This window comes from Chrysochloris asiatica, unplaced genomic scaffold (assembly GCF_000296735.1).
Source record: "Chrysochloris asiatica unplaced genomic scaffold, ChrAsi1.0 scaffold00037, whole genome shotgun sequence".
NCBI lineage: Eukaryota > Metazoa > Chordata > Mammalia > Afrosoricida > Chrysochloridae > Chrysochloris > Chrysochloris asiatica.
In genome coordinates, this window is record NW_006408555.1 from 20151935 (window position 1) to 20167497 (window position 15563).

Sequence of the window (15563 nt, forward strand, 5' to 3'; positions counted from 1 at the left end):
TGTGCAGCTCACATTCTACACAGAACTTTGGAATTTACTATGTTGCCATTCCATCTCTCCTCTGTCAGTGCCTGCTACTGTGGTGGCTTGTGCGTTGCTATGATGCTGGAAGCTACAATGCCAGTGTTTTAAACATCTGCAGGGTCACCCATGGTGAACAGGTTTCAGCAGAGTTTCTAGACTATGACTGACTAGAAAGAGAAGAAGAGACAGACTACTTCTGAATGGTTAGCCTCTAAGCTCTTATGATTAGCAGTGGAATATTCAAAGATACAATCTCAGAAGAGGAAACCCTCAGGTTGAAGCCAATGGAAGTAAGACTGGGATAGAGCTACCTCCTCAAAGAAGAGTTGATAATGGCGTGAATGGATCAAAGCTTTCTGGGACCTTGATTTGCTGATGGGGCAAAACTCAAAATGAGAAGAAACTGCAAACACCCATTAAATATTAGAATGTGGATTGTACAAAGTGTAAATCTTAATAAAATTGGAAGTTGTCAAAAATAAAATGAAATGCATAAAGATCTATATTCTAAGAATTAGTGAGCTGAAATGGACTGGTCTTGGCCACTTTGAATCTGACAATCATATAGTTTACTATGCCAAGAACTTCAAATTGAAGAGGAATGGCATGACATTCATAGTCAAAAAGAACATTTCAAGATCTACCTTGAAGTACAATGCTATTTGCATATGCCTACAAGGAAGACAAGTGAGTACAACACTATTATCCAAATTTCTGTGACAACCACTAAAGTCAGTCATGATAAAATTGAAAAATTCTACTGACTTCTTCAGTCTAAAATTGATCGAACATGCAATCAAGATGCAATGATAGTTACTCGTGATTGGAACGCCAAAGCTGAAAACAAAGAGGAAGGATCACAAGACAGAATTTTCCAAGACCAATGACTTATTCATTGCAAATACCTTTTTAAAACAATATAAAAGGCAACTATGGAGTGGTGATGTGGCACTGTGGACTAATGCATTAGACTGCAGTTGTTTGAACTGCAAGCTCAGTGGTTCTAGCTCACCAGCTGCGCCTTGGAAACCCTATACAGGGTTGCTATGGGTCGGAATTGACTCAACAGCACTTAACAATGACAAAACACACATTCACCTTACCCAGCCATGATATTTTCAATAAGGAAGACCATAGAAAACTCGATGCATCTGAATCACAGTGTTGGAGAAGAATATTAAAAGTACCATGGACTGCCAGAAGATCAAACAAATCTGTCTTGGAAGAAGTGAAGTCAGAATAGTGAGCCTTTGTTTCTCATACTTCGGATATGTTGTCAGAAGGAACCAGTCTCTGGAGAAGGCCATCATGTTTGGTAAAGTTGAGGGTCAGCGAAAGAGACTGATGGGACACAGAGGCAGCGGCAGCGGGCTCAAAAGTAACACTTTTGATGACAGCGCAGGACCGGAGAGTGTTTTGTCTGTTGTGCATAGAGTCACTATGAGTTGGCGCCAACTTGATGGTACCCACTAACCACAATGTTGCAATCCTTCCAATTACTGCAAAATCTACGAATATGTAAGGAGAATAAAGCCACCATACTTAAGCCCAAACTAAAACCCACGGCCATGGAGTTCACTCTGAGTCACGGTCACACTTCATAGGTTTTACGAGTGTGCACATTTTTACAGGAGCACACAGCCTCATCTTTCTCGCACAGACTGATTGGTGGGTTTGAACTTAGAGCCTTCAGGTTGGAGCCCAACACCAAAACCACAGCACCACCAAGAACTTTTCTCTAATACAATAGGAGAATACTAGCCAGCACATACCATGTGGATACAAATGCATGCAAACAGGTGGCCCAATATCTGGCCTGTAGCAAACACTCAATATGTGCTAGAATAATGAAACCATTAACAATTGTATTAGCATCTATTATAACTATTATCTATACCACCCCATCCAGTTTGATTTCATTATTTCTGTGGTGAGACACGCTGCCAGGATCTCTCTCTAAAAGTCATACTTGAGTTACGGCTGCCTTTGATTCATGGCTACCCCACAAGACAGAGGGGAATCCTGGAGTGACACTGTGGGTTAATGCACTGGACTGACTGCAAAGTCAGTTTAAACTACAAGGTCAGTGGTTCGAACTCACCATTCTTCAGAAACGCTATACAGGGTCACTATGGATCGGAACCGACTCAATGGCACTTAACAACAGAGCAGAACTGCCCCCATAGGGTTTCCAAGGCTATGGTCTTTACAGAAGCATACAGCTGCATCTTTCTACCTCTGATCAGTTGGTGAGTTCAAAACACCGACCATTTAGCTAGCAGCTGAGTGGTTTAACCAGGCACCACCAAGGTGCTGTATAGCTAAGTCAGGGCTATGTAAAGTAGATCCAGGGACCAAGTCCAATCTCCTGCCTATTTTTGTAAAGAAAGTTCTATTGGAACACAGCCATATTCACTAATTTATGTATTTTCTCCAACTGCTTTCTGGCTACAACAGCAGAGTTGAGCAGCTGCAGCCCAGACCATATGGCCCACAAAGCTCAGAACATCTACTGTGTCAACCTCTCATCACACACACACACAAAAGGCTTTGCAAAGGGATTTTAAAAATACATACATTTGTGAAAATGCTGAGCCTCATAGTATGGGGAAGAACTGAACAGGCCAGAAGGAGCTCTCAGAGACAGACAGAAGGATCGACACTTGCATGGAGAGGAAACTGGGAAGTCCAGGACCTGAAGAGGGTTAGTGAAAGGCAGAATGAAAGAGGAAGTTGGAAACTAGACTGTGATTGGTCACAAGTCAAAGGTCAAAGACCAAGAACTTTGGACTTGAATCTATGGACAGTCTGTCATTTCTGAGGGTTTCAGAACCGAGGAATGGCCAAATGAAAGCGAAGACTAGAGAAACCCAAGTAGCGGGGTCTGAATGGTTTGAGATTCCTGCCATGTGACATACAAGGCCTGGAGCACCCAGAAACTGTGGGATAGGTATGAAGGGAAACTGTAGGAAAGATTTAGCACTATAACTTCGGGATTCATGGGGTTTGGGGATGAAGAAGAAGGGAGCGTAATCAAGGTGTCTTCAACACACGACGGGCCACACCACAGGCCACTGTGCATGCAGCCCAGGCTCTTGGCACATGTGAGTTTTGAGCTGATTGACAGTCCACGGTGTGCCTGAAAGTTTCATGCTAGGAATCAAGTCCAAAGCAATTCTAAAGTACAGGCTCAGTGCTTTCTCTCTCTCTTTTGCCCCTGTTATAATCAATTTAATACATTGACTCATTCACCAGATTCTAAGGAAGGAGAGAAAAGCAGCAGTTTGCTGCTTCTCAAAGTTGTCCTGACAGGTCAATACCCTGTCATCACTAATCCTGTAAACCCTAACAGAGTCCTTTATAACGACTTCCAGTAAATAGATGGTTATTATCATCGTTCAGAGAGTTTCTCTAACTAGTCTTCTTTTCTTGCTCCAGACACCCTAACAGAGGCTCTTAAAATCACAACTTTGACAGGCAGATTGTGAAGTTCAAGTCAAGACCTCATTTTCCTGCTCTGGCTGGGAAACAGAAGACCCAACAGCTCTGGAATGTTCATTGGTTCCCCCTCCCACACTCCTGCCCCCAATTCCGATGTCTCCCTGGCGACAAGCAGCATCTCCCATTGCAAAGTGCTGGACATCCTGCTAAGAACCCTTTGCCCAGATACTCATTAGTCCTGCATTAGTCTGTAAACTCAGAGCAAAGCGCTTAGTTCAACTCGTTCTTACTCGATGTGCTTGAAAGGTCTGGTGAATTTATGGCAGGATAATGTGGAGCCCAGCACCTATTTATGAGTTGATCATTTGTACCGAACCCCCCTCCAAGTGCCGAAGGTTACCATCCAACCAGGGCCTGCACTAATGCCACTCGGAGGCCAACAAAGCCAAGTGTATGGAAGTTAAAAGCATTAATAAAAGTGTGACTTATAAATTACTTCATCTTTGTCACCCTTTTTGAGATGGGGTGAGAGAGGCCAGGGTAAATTTATTTTTTAAGTGCTTTCTGAGACCCGAACGGGTCAGGCTTGAAATGCTGTAGTCTATAAATCATTCCTTGCGGATCTGGGGGATGTTGCTGCATCATAACATTAACAAATATTGATTTATTTTTATCATTTGCAACTGCTTTTGGTAAAACAGAGATACTACAGTGTTAAAAAGTAGAGAGAAAAATACAACACCAAATACTGTTTTAGGAGCAATGTAGCTGATTAACACTTCTTATTGCAAGGGGAGAAAAAGGAAACTGGAGATGAGATTTCCACCTTATACGAGAATTAGTGGCAAAGTGATTTGCATGAGGTTGTCCTGACATTAATTCTGCCCCCACTGCAGTACCACAGAGATGGATGGATTTTGCGTTAAGCTATTTTATGTACCAACAACAAGTATTAGAGGTCCTCTAGACAACACTGCATCATTGTACGGTACCAGGTAAAGCTCAGGTGAGGCTCGAACCCCCTGCTCTCTCAAGAAAAGTTCATTGGGGGTTTCAAACCTTTGGCAGATCTGCTAAACTTTATATCAAAGCGTTAAATAAACAGACACCCACACTCAGCGGCTGTAATTCAACTACTGGTTCTAAAGAGATTGATTTCGGTCCAGACTGGTGAAAAGAAGGGCAATTAACACCAAATGCATTCAAGGGAAGGGAGATGAAAGTACACATTGTGTTGGAAAGCGTTCATGGCACGGCATGAGCTTTCTCAAATTGCACTGAGGATTTGTTTTCAAACTTTAATTGCTGGCAACTTGGGCCTTTTCCTAACAGAAGAGCTGGAGACAGATTGTTCAGGGAAGTTCAGGAAACTCCAGGATTTCATTGAGACAAAAACACAAACAACAACAAAGAAGACTTGGTTTCCTGACAACAATTAAGGCATATAAGCCATGCTCAATGCATGACTCAGAAACTTGTACACTTGTTTTGGCAATTTTGCAATACAATTGACAGCCATGCCCAAGCAAGTCTTCAAGTCTAACATACAACTGGGGGTGCTGCTCCTGCTCGTGGTGGAGTGCCATCAAGTCAGTACCAACTCATAGCGACCCTGCATAGGGTTTCCGAGGCTGTAAATCTTCACGGAAGCAGAAAGCCTCATCTTTCTCCTGAAGAACAGCTGGTAGTTTCAAACTGATGACCTTAAGGTTAGTAGCCTGACTCGTAATCACTAAGCTACCAGAGTTCCTTCCCATATAACAGTTGTTGTTGTTAAGTACCATTGAGTCAGTTCTGACCCATAGCAACCCTGTAGTGGGTTTCCAAGGAGCAACTGGTGAGCTTGAACCACTAACCTTGGTTGCCCATACATATAACTAGGTCCCCTTATGTCTGGAACAAGTCATTCCCATGCAATGAGATAACAATGGCAAAGCAATGATGAAGATGCTCTCTCAACTGTGTGACCTGAGAAAATTCTCACCCAGTGGCAAGAATAGCTGAGGTTATGCATTAATTGAGGTGCCCAGGTGGAGCAATGATTAAAGACTCAGCTGCTAACCAGAGGATCAGCAGTTCAAACCCAGCAGTACTCTACAGAAGAAAATACTTGGCCATCTGGTCCAGTAAAGATTTCAGCCTAGAAAATCCAATGAAGACAGAGAAACTCTCTGCCGCAGAGGAGCACTGTGTCAGAATCCACTGTGCTCACACAACAAGACGTACTTGTTTTTTAGGGCTGCCTTACTAAAGTACCAAGAAGTGGGGAGCTAAAAGCGAGAATCAGTGTGTTGGCTGGGGCTCTCCCAGTTTCTGCTTACTCCTGAAGTGCCTTGATTTGTCTTTGCTTTCCCTTTGTGTCCCTTCTCTATTATAAGGACCCACCATACTTCACTATAAACCCACACCAAACTGGTTCCAATCATGTCAATTCCAACTCATGGTGAGCCATGTGCGCAAAGCATGCCCTTGCTCCAGACTGCCAGGCCATTCTCTCAAGGCACCTCTGGATGAGGTCAAACTGGCAACTTTTGGGTTTATTGGGTGAAAACTTGACTGTTTTCACCACCCAGAGACTAGTAACATCTTCAGAAACTCAATTTCCAAGCAAGGTCACATTCTCAAGTATCAGGGATTAGGAATTTAGGTATCTATGTGTTGCTGTTGTTGATAGGTGCTGCTGAGTCAATACCAACTCATAGCAACCTTATGTACACAGGACAAAAACACTGCCTGGTCCTGTGCCAACTTCACAATCGTTGCTACGCTTGAGTCCATTGCTGCTGCCACTGTGCCAGTTCATCACATTAGGAGTCTTCCTCTTTTTCTGACCCTCCACTTTACCAAGCAGGATGTCCTTATTAATGTCCCTCCTAATACCGTAGACGAAGTATGAGAGACAAAGTCTGGCCATCCTGGCTTCCATAAAGCATTCTGCCCATACTTCTTCCAACACAAATTGGTCTGTTTTTCTGACAGCCCATGATACTTTCAATATTCTCCTCCAACATCATAACTCAAACACATCAATTCTACAGTCCTCTTTATTCATTGTCCACCTTTTACATGCATATGAAGTTATTGAAAATACTATGGCTTGGGTCAAGTGCACCTTTGTCCTCAAACTGACATCTTTGCTCTTCAACACTTGAAAGAGGTCTTGTGCAGCACATTTGTCTAATGCAATACATCATTTGGTTTCTTGACTGCTGCTTCCATGAGTGTTGATAGTGATTTCAAGCAAAATGAAGTCTTTGAAAACTTTAATCTTTTCTCCATTTATCTTGATGTTATTTATTGGTCCAGTGGTGAGCATTTTTGTCTTCTTTACTTTGAGGTATAACCCACACTGACGGCTGTGTTTTTCTGTTTTGTTTTGTTTTGTTTTTTTATCTTCTTCAGGAAGTATTTTAAGTCCTCTTCTCTTACAACAAGCAAGGTTGTATTACTGCTTATCATTTTGGAGGACAACTTAATCTATAACAGGTAAGAATCAAGGTTTCTCAATATCAACATTATTGATACTTTGGACTTAATTATTATTTTTGGTGGGGAGGGATGGTGCTGTCTTGTGCACTGTAAGATGTTCAGCAGCATTCACGATATTTACCCATAGATTCCTGTATAGCAAATCCCCCAAACAAGCTGCGACAATCAAAATTTACTCCAAATAGTGCTGTCACATTCTTTGGGGAGTAAAACCTTACCCTATTGAGGACTGGTAGGTTAGACAAAAGAACTCAGGGACTTTGTCAAGCCTGTCTCACCAACAATGCTTCCTAAGTGCATGTTTTAACACTTGGAATCCTGAGCATGTAACTTTGGACTATGTTGTACTCTAACACTGGGACTCAAAAGACTGAACTAGAGGCTGCCCGTGGTGATCTTAACACTATGCAGTAAGAGACTTCCAAGACTGAAGATGGTTGTGTATTGCTCAAAGGAGGTGGGAGGAGAAAGAGGAGCTGTCATAGTTCAGAGCAGGACTAGAAGAGACAGATCTCACAACCCAGGGTTGTGGCCCAGGGTTGAGGCTCAGTGGGAAGGGAGCACATTCAGATATCACCACGTAGAATGCAGAGGTCTGATGTCAGACTTGATTCCGAAGACCTTCCCCAGGTTTAAACCAAAGAAAACAGATCATCTTTGGCAGAGTATGAATTTTCACTGTTTAGCAATTGTAGCAGATTGTATTTTCCAAATCTGGCTCAACAACATCTCCTATGCCACAAGCTCTTCACCAACGTGACCTTGCCATGACCCCGAGCTTCTCCTTCTCTTGGAATCTGAGGGGGACCGGTGACTGTTTTGACTAACAGAACTCATAGATGTGATGTAGTGCCACTTGTCAGCATGGCTCTTAATTGACTTGGCAGCTTCCGCTCCCTGTTCTTAGAATGATTGCTCTTGGATGTTCTCTCTTAGAACCCAGCTGCCATACTAGTTGTGAGAGTCATGCTATATATACATGGAGAGGCCACAGGGACATGCTCTGGTTGGCAATCCCAAGGAAGCTCTCAGTATCAAATACAAGCTCTGGAGGTTTATCATCTTGGTCATCCAGTCCAGTCAAACCTACCGATGATTCAGCCCCAGCCAAAATCTGACTACAGCCATCGAGAAAGGCCCTGCTGAGCACTGTCAACTCACTGACTCATGAGAGAGAATAGTTAATAGTGGTATTAAGCCACTAAGCTTTAGAGCAGTTTTCTAAACAGCAATAAATAACCAGAATACCAAAACATCAACACAATTGCTATACCGGTGATGCTACAGAGAAATATGCTATGCTGCCAAAGGTAGGAGATGTGTTCGGTTTACTTTTCTCTTCGTTCTCTAATGTTGCTACAACAGAAATACCATAAGTGGAAGACTTACCAGTCAGGCATGTATTTTCTCAGTTTAGGAGGCTAGAAATCACAAGTCAGAATACTGACTCTGGAGATAGGTCCTTATCTCTTTCCAGCATCAGTAAGCCCAGCTTTCTCTCAAGTTCTCACATGTCTTGTCATCACTATTCCTGCGGATCTAGGAGCTTCACAGTTCAGGGACCCCTGGTCCAAAGGATGCACGTTTCTCTGGCTCTTCTGTCTTGGGGTAGTAGAACCCTCTTTCTCTGCTCACGTCTCCCTCCTTTTATCTCAAGCAAGATAAAAAGTGTTGCATGCCACACCCTTGGGAATCTTCCAAACTTAGATAACGGTGGTGGTGGGAGTAAGGGTGGCACTGTAGGGTAAGCACTGGACTGCCAATTACAAGACTGGGGGTTCAAAACCACCAGCTGCTCATTGAAAACTCTAGGTAGGGTTGCTATGAATTGAAACAGACTCAACATAACTTTAAAAAAAAAAAAAAAACACATCACAATCTTGGTCTGGCACTGTAAGAAGCATAGATTGCTAACCACAAGGTGGGTGGTTCAAACCCACCAGCCACTCCTTGGATACCATATACAGGGTCACTATGAGTCAGGATTGGAGGAAGACACATTAGCAATCTGCAATATGCAGATGATACAACCTTGTTTGCTAAAAACAAAGAGGACTTAAACTACTTACCGATGAAGATCAAAGATCACAGCCTTCGGTATGGGTTGCATCTCAATGTAAAGAAAACAAAAATCTTCACCACTGGATCAATAAATAACACTGGTTATTTATTTATCATTATCGATGGAGAAAGATTGAAGTTGTGAAAAACTTCATTTTGCTCAGATCAACCATCAACACTCAAGGAAGCAGCAGTCAAGAAATCAAATGATGCATTGCATTGGGCAAATATGCCACACAAGACTTCTTTTAAATGAAGAGCAAAGATGTCAGTTTAAAGACTAAGGTGCACCTGACCCAAGTCATGGTATTTTCAATAACCTCATATGCATGTGAAAGCTGGACAGTGAATAAGGAAGACCACAGAAGAACTGATGCATTTGAGTTATAGTGTTGGAGGAGAATACTGAAAGTATCATGGACTATCAGAAGAACAAACCAATCTGTGTTGGGTGAATAGCTAGAGTGCTCCTTGGAAGCCAGGATGGACAGACTGAGTCTCTCAAACTTTGGACATGTTATCAGGAGGGATCAATCCATGGATAAGGACATCATGCTTGGTAAAGTGGAGGGTCAGAGAAAAAGAGGAAGCCCCCAACAAGGTGGATTGACACAGTGGCAGCTGCGATGGACTCAGGAGTAGGAATGATTGTGAGGTTGGCCCAGGACCAGACAGTATTTGTTCTGCTGTGCATAATATTTCTATGAGTTGGTACCAACTCAATGGCACCTAACAACAACAATGTGTCAGAATGACTCAATGGCACTTAACAACAGAAACAATACTACCTTTAATCCTCTTAATGGTTTATCACATCCCATCCTATCATGGGGACCAGCTACATCTCAGCTGCTAACCCATGGAGAATACTGGTCCAGGCAAGTAGACAAAAGCCTTAACTATCACAACCTTGAACTGCAGGATTTCTCAAAGACCCTGGAATTAATAGACAGGATCATCATCACCCTATTCATTGGCTACTCACCACTTTCCATTCATTATCACATTTAATCCTTATAATCACCCTAGGGAACAACACTGTTATTATCCCATTTGACAAATGAGGGAACTGAGGTCTACAGAGCTTAAGTAACTTACCAAAGTGACACAATTAGTTAATGAAGAAACAGTCTGAATTCAAAGGCTTCATTTTACCACTAAACTGTGGACAATCATACCCTCGAGATAGGAGTAGCAACTCAATCAAATATTACTCATGAAATCTTATCAGAGAACTCTGTCATATAACCATAGATCCCCAGGGCCATACACTTGGCCTGGACTGGCATAAATGTCTCTTGTTTGAAAACTATGGGCAGCAGTGTACTCTGCAGGTAAGTGGAGGAGGTGCCAGTGTTGGTGGCATTTCTAAAGGTGTAGTGGAACAGGAAAACCCTCAAACAATCTTATAAGGAATTAATCCTTACTCTTTGCAGTATCGTTGTAAAAGACTTTTTATCATTGAGTGGCCTTATGTTGTGCAGTTTAGTGCCATCGAGTGGGTTCCAACTCATAGCAAGCCAATATGGGATTTCAGAAGCTATATATCTTGACAAGAGCAGAGAGCCTCATCTTTATTTCGGACCAGATGGTAGGCTCAAACCACCAACCCTGTGATAAGCAGTTCAGTGCTTATCCTATAGAGCCAGAGTGCTTCCAGCTGAGTGGCCTTATGCAAATCACAAATTCTATGGGCCTCAGAGTCCTTAGTTGTGAAATGGGAATTGTCACAATTCATCAGAGTTGTTACGACAACATGGGATAATGTGTGAGGATAAGAAGAAAAGCATTGCCGCAAAATCACAGAACGCTTTATTCAGCAAAAATACCAAAATGCAAAGCTATTGTTTCTTGACATATCCTCCGTCTAGGTCCATACACTTCTGAAGTTGTGGCGCTGAAGGATAAGCACTGGACTGCTAACCACAAGATTGGTGGTTCAAACCTACCAGCCACTCCTTAGAAATATAGAGTCAGTTCTGACTCATAGCTACCCTGTATAGGGTCTCCAAGGAGCAGCTGAGGGGTTTGAACCACCGACCTTTTGGTTGGCAGTCCACTGCTGATCCTACAGTGCCACACGAGGACTCCGGGCCCATCTTAGCTGCAGAAATGAGTGGTGGATTGGCTCCAAGTAAAAGTACAGTGTGTGTATCCAACCTGCCCCTTTCCCTGACAAACAATGACTTATACCGGATATTTTCCAAGTATGGCAAAGTTGTAAAGGTTACTATAATGAAAGATAAAGACACCAGCAAGAGTAAAGGGATTGCATTTATTTATTTTTGGATAAAGAATCTGCACAAAACTGTACAAGAGCAAATAGCAACAAACAGTTATTTGGTAGCGTGATAAAAGCAAGCATTGCTATTGACAATGGAAAAGCAGCTGAGGTCATCCAAAGGCGACACTACTGTGATAAATCTCTAAGTGTTATGAATGTGGGGAAAATGGTCACGTAAGTCATACCTGTTCTACAAATATGCTTGGAGAACGTGAGCCTCCAAAGAAGAAGGAATAAAAAGGAAAATTACTGAACCAGAAGACCAAATTGAAGAAGTAGAAGAAAGTGATGATGAAAGGGGAAGATACTGCTTTTGACAGTCTCAGTAAGCCATGGCTTTCCAGCTTCATTTCCAAAATGAAGAAGAAACAAAATGGAAGCCCAGCTCAGGGAATCCCTCAACATCAGATGATTCAAGACGCCTACGGATAAAGAAAAGCACATATTTCAGTGATGAGAAGGAATTTAGTGATGAAAACGAATATTTATGAAGTAAATACCATTACTTTTTTTTTTAATCTTGGTGTAGAAAGTTCAGTGGGGAATAAAGATTACTTCTAGAACTTTGAGCATAACAACACTTGTTACCAAATAATTTTCTGCTATAGAATAGTCCAAAGGAACTTGAAAAACATTTTCAGGTATCATGTCAGGTATCATGTTTCTAGCTTACCTTTGCACAGTAATAAAGATCAAGATTTGTTAATTAAAAAAAACAAAAAGAAAAGAAATACAGAGTCGTGATGAGTCAGAATCCACTTGGTGGCACCTAACAACAACAACGCTCCCTTGAAGAATTCAGTGCTCTTTGATTAAAACCTTAAAATGGCATTTTGGGCATTATCAAGGGACTCAAATTATGCTCTTTTTAAATGTTCTTTGAATTTGGGGGACAAAAAGAAGACTGAAATAACAAGATCAGGACTATAAATTGGAGGGAGTAAGATTTTCCAATAAAATTACAGGATAATACTTGCCACCCTAGAAGAATGAACTAGATGTTTTATGATGGTAAAAATAATTTCTCCGTGATATGTTTCTGGCCCTTTTTCTCACCAAGCAGCTTTCAGTTTCTTAAAATCTTTTAATAATAAATCTCCATGATGGTCTTGTGTCTTTGGAGGAAATTTATCAATATGACCCATTTGGAATTCTAAAAACAGTCACTGTAACCTTCTGAGATGAACTCTCTGCCTTAAATGGAATTGGCCCACCAAACTTCCCCAGGACCCCTGTTTTGTTTGGACCTTTTTTGAAGGTACCCTACTAACACCAAGATGCATCTGCAGCTATCCACCAACCACAGAAACGTGTGCACATGTGAACTGGAACCATAGTAGTAATAGTTTTTTGACACACCTTTGTATTAAAGTGCATGGCATACCTGCTGGCAAAGAAGTGGCATTTGAGAATCATGGTCTGACCTTTGCAAATGCCCTGTCCACACACCTCTGAGATGCCCATGTACCCTTGGTTCATATCTAAGAGTGGATACAACCCCAAACCCTATGCCTGGTGATTCTCAATGTCTGAGGCCCACCGCAAAGGGATGTATCTATCTTCTACAACTGCCTTTGAGCACTGCTGAGGAAATGCTTCCTAAGGAAACTCCTCACCTGGCTCTGTAGGCAGCCTTCTAGCAGACAGACAAATCCCTTTGCTGGCATCATCAATGGCGGGAGCAACACCGTGTCACCAAAAATTTCTAACAGGATCTGATGCCAGCCCAGGTGAGATTTCTCTTTCTTGTCTATGCCTTTCAACTGTCTGGTTTTTTCTTTGAAGTTTGCTCACATCAGGGGAGGGGCTGGGGATGAGAACCCAGAAATGCGGGTCTGTTCTCTCTTTACCAAACTGCCACTGGTTGATGGCTTTTCTTCTCCAGAGGTCCAAGGAATGTGCCATAGTTCAGTAACTTTATGTTTCTGCCAGTTAAGAAGACAGAGTTTCAAAGAAAAAGCAACTACTCATCCCAAATTCACCATGTTATGACTTTTGTAAAAAGCCTTAAAAAACAATTAATAGCACAATTGCATCTTAACTCAGAATTTTCCACTTGGTGGCTTTCCTCAGGTCTGCTTTTATAGAAAGGGTACCTTTTGCTTGCTTGCTTTTTTTTTTAAATTAAGGTAGAAAAAAAATTAAAAGAAGATACAATGCTGTACTCTTAGATGCCAGCGCCCAGTTGAGTTCTGCTCAATGCAGATATTGACAGTTTTCCAAGTAGAAAATGATCATTTCCTATATTGTATTGCAAAGTCTATGCCTGGCAGTTGACTTCAATTTGAAAAGAAAGCAAATGTTTGGATGAAAATGCCACAAGGTGGCATGAGGCATAACCTACAAATTTCTCACTGATGCCAGGGGGAATTTCAGCTGGGAGTCCATATCACTTTTAGATATTGAGAGTAATAATAGTCATTAATTTTTATTCATTGATCCATTAAAGATACATGTGCAAGTTCTTATGCAAGACACTGAGCCAGGGATGCATGACAGACTGACTGGATGAGATAAATCACTCAAGCAATAGCTCATGCATGCCTTGTTTTTTTAACACAAAAATACACTTTTATCATGTATTGCTCTTTGTCAGATATTGGACTATGTGCTAAGGATGAAACGATGAGCTACAGAATTCAGAGTCTACACAGAAGAGCAGACATTAATCACCTGATCATTAAAATAAATAGAAAATATGTTTGCAACATGGAGAACTATAAGATCCATGAAGCTCTGAGTATTTAAATTGGGTAATGCTCCCACACCCATGAGGTTAGGAAAGGCTGGATTACACTAAGATCCCGCACTCAAGCAGGAGGTAAGGAGGCAAGGAGAAGCAGCAGGGGAAGGGAATTGTTACAGAGGAACATCATGTGCCCAGGTAGTGAGGACCGGACCATGTGTTTGAGAAGGCCAAAGATATGGCCATAGAGGTCATGGTGGACAGGGGAAGGGAAAACATAGCAAGAAAGGTGAGATTGAGCCAGTTGTAATCTTATCCCTTGGCTTTATAACAGACACAACTAATTACATAATCAGGCAGAATAAAGTGCTAAACAAAGGTTCAAATTGCTACAGGAATTAGCCACTAGGACGTCAGGAGAGGCTTCAAGAACAGGATAGTTAGTATCTGAGGGAAGTTTAAACTAGGGATTGTCAAACGACAGCCTGCAGAGCACATTTGGACACGCCCTGTTTTTGCTAATAAAGTTGTTCTGAACACAGCCACACCCATTCATTTCTGCATTACCTATGGTTGACTTTGCACTATAATGGGAGAACTGAGCAGTTATTAGAGTTTCTAAAGCCTACAAAATGAGCACATTCACTATTTGGTCCTTAGGGTTTTTTTGTTTTTTTGTTTTTTCTGCTGCTGCTCCCAGATCAAAAAGGATGAGAAGGATTGGCAGTCACAGGACAAGAGGGAAAGAGTTCTATAGCCTACAGCCTCTGGCACCTAGTCACCACTTGTAAGTCAATTTGTCATACTGTGGTGGCTGGCATGTTGCTGTGATTCCGAAAGCTATGCCACCAGCGTTTTAAATACTAGCAGGGTCATTCTTGGTGGACAGGCTTCAACTGGGCTTGAAGAGTATGACAGACTAGGAAGAAGGAGAGATAGACTATTTTAAAATATTTAATCACTAAAAACCTTATCAATAGCATTGGGACACTGTGAGATAGCGCCAGAATACTGAAACATAATGAACTGCATCAAATATTGTCAGATATAGTGCTGGAAGATGAGCCCCTCAGATTGGAAGGGACTTAAACTACAACTGGGGAAGAGCTGCCTCCTCAAAGTAGAGTTCACCATGATGGAAAGGCCAGCTACAGACTGTGGAACAGACCATCAATTGCTCATATGCAAGTTCAGTAAGAAGCTGAAGAAAATTAAAACAAGTTCATGAGAGCCAAAATACAATCATGAATATATCCCACCTGAATTTAGAGATCATGTCAGGAACATATTTGATGTGTTAGACACTAATGACCAAAGACCAGAAGAGTTGTGGGATGACATCAAGAACACCATACAGGAAGAAAGCAAAAGGTCATTAAGAAGACAAGAAAGAAGGAAAAGACCAAAAGAATGTCAGAAGAAATTTTGAAACTTGCTCTCCAGCGATGAGATGCTAAAGCAAATGGAAAAAATGAAGAGGTAAAAGAGCTGAAAAGAGAAAATTTAAAGGCAGCTCGAAAAGACAAGGTGAAATATTATAATGAAACATGCAAGACCTGGAGTTCGAAAAACAAAAGG

General features: G+C 41.7%; 1 pseudogene; it reads left to right on the top strand.

The window, feature by feature from the left end:
* Window positions 1-11127: 11127 nt before the first annotated feature.
* On the top strand, window positions 11128-11790 carry LOC102820363 (annotated as a pseudogene).
* Window positions 11791-15563: the final 3773 nt, after the last annotated feature.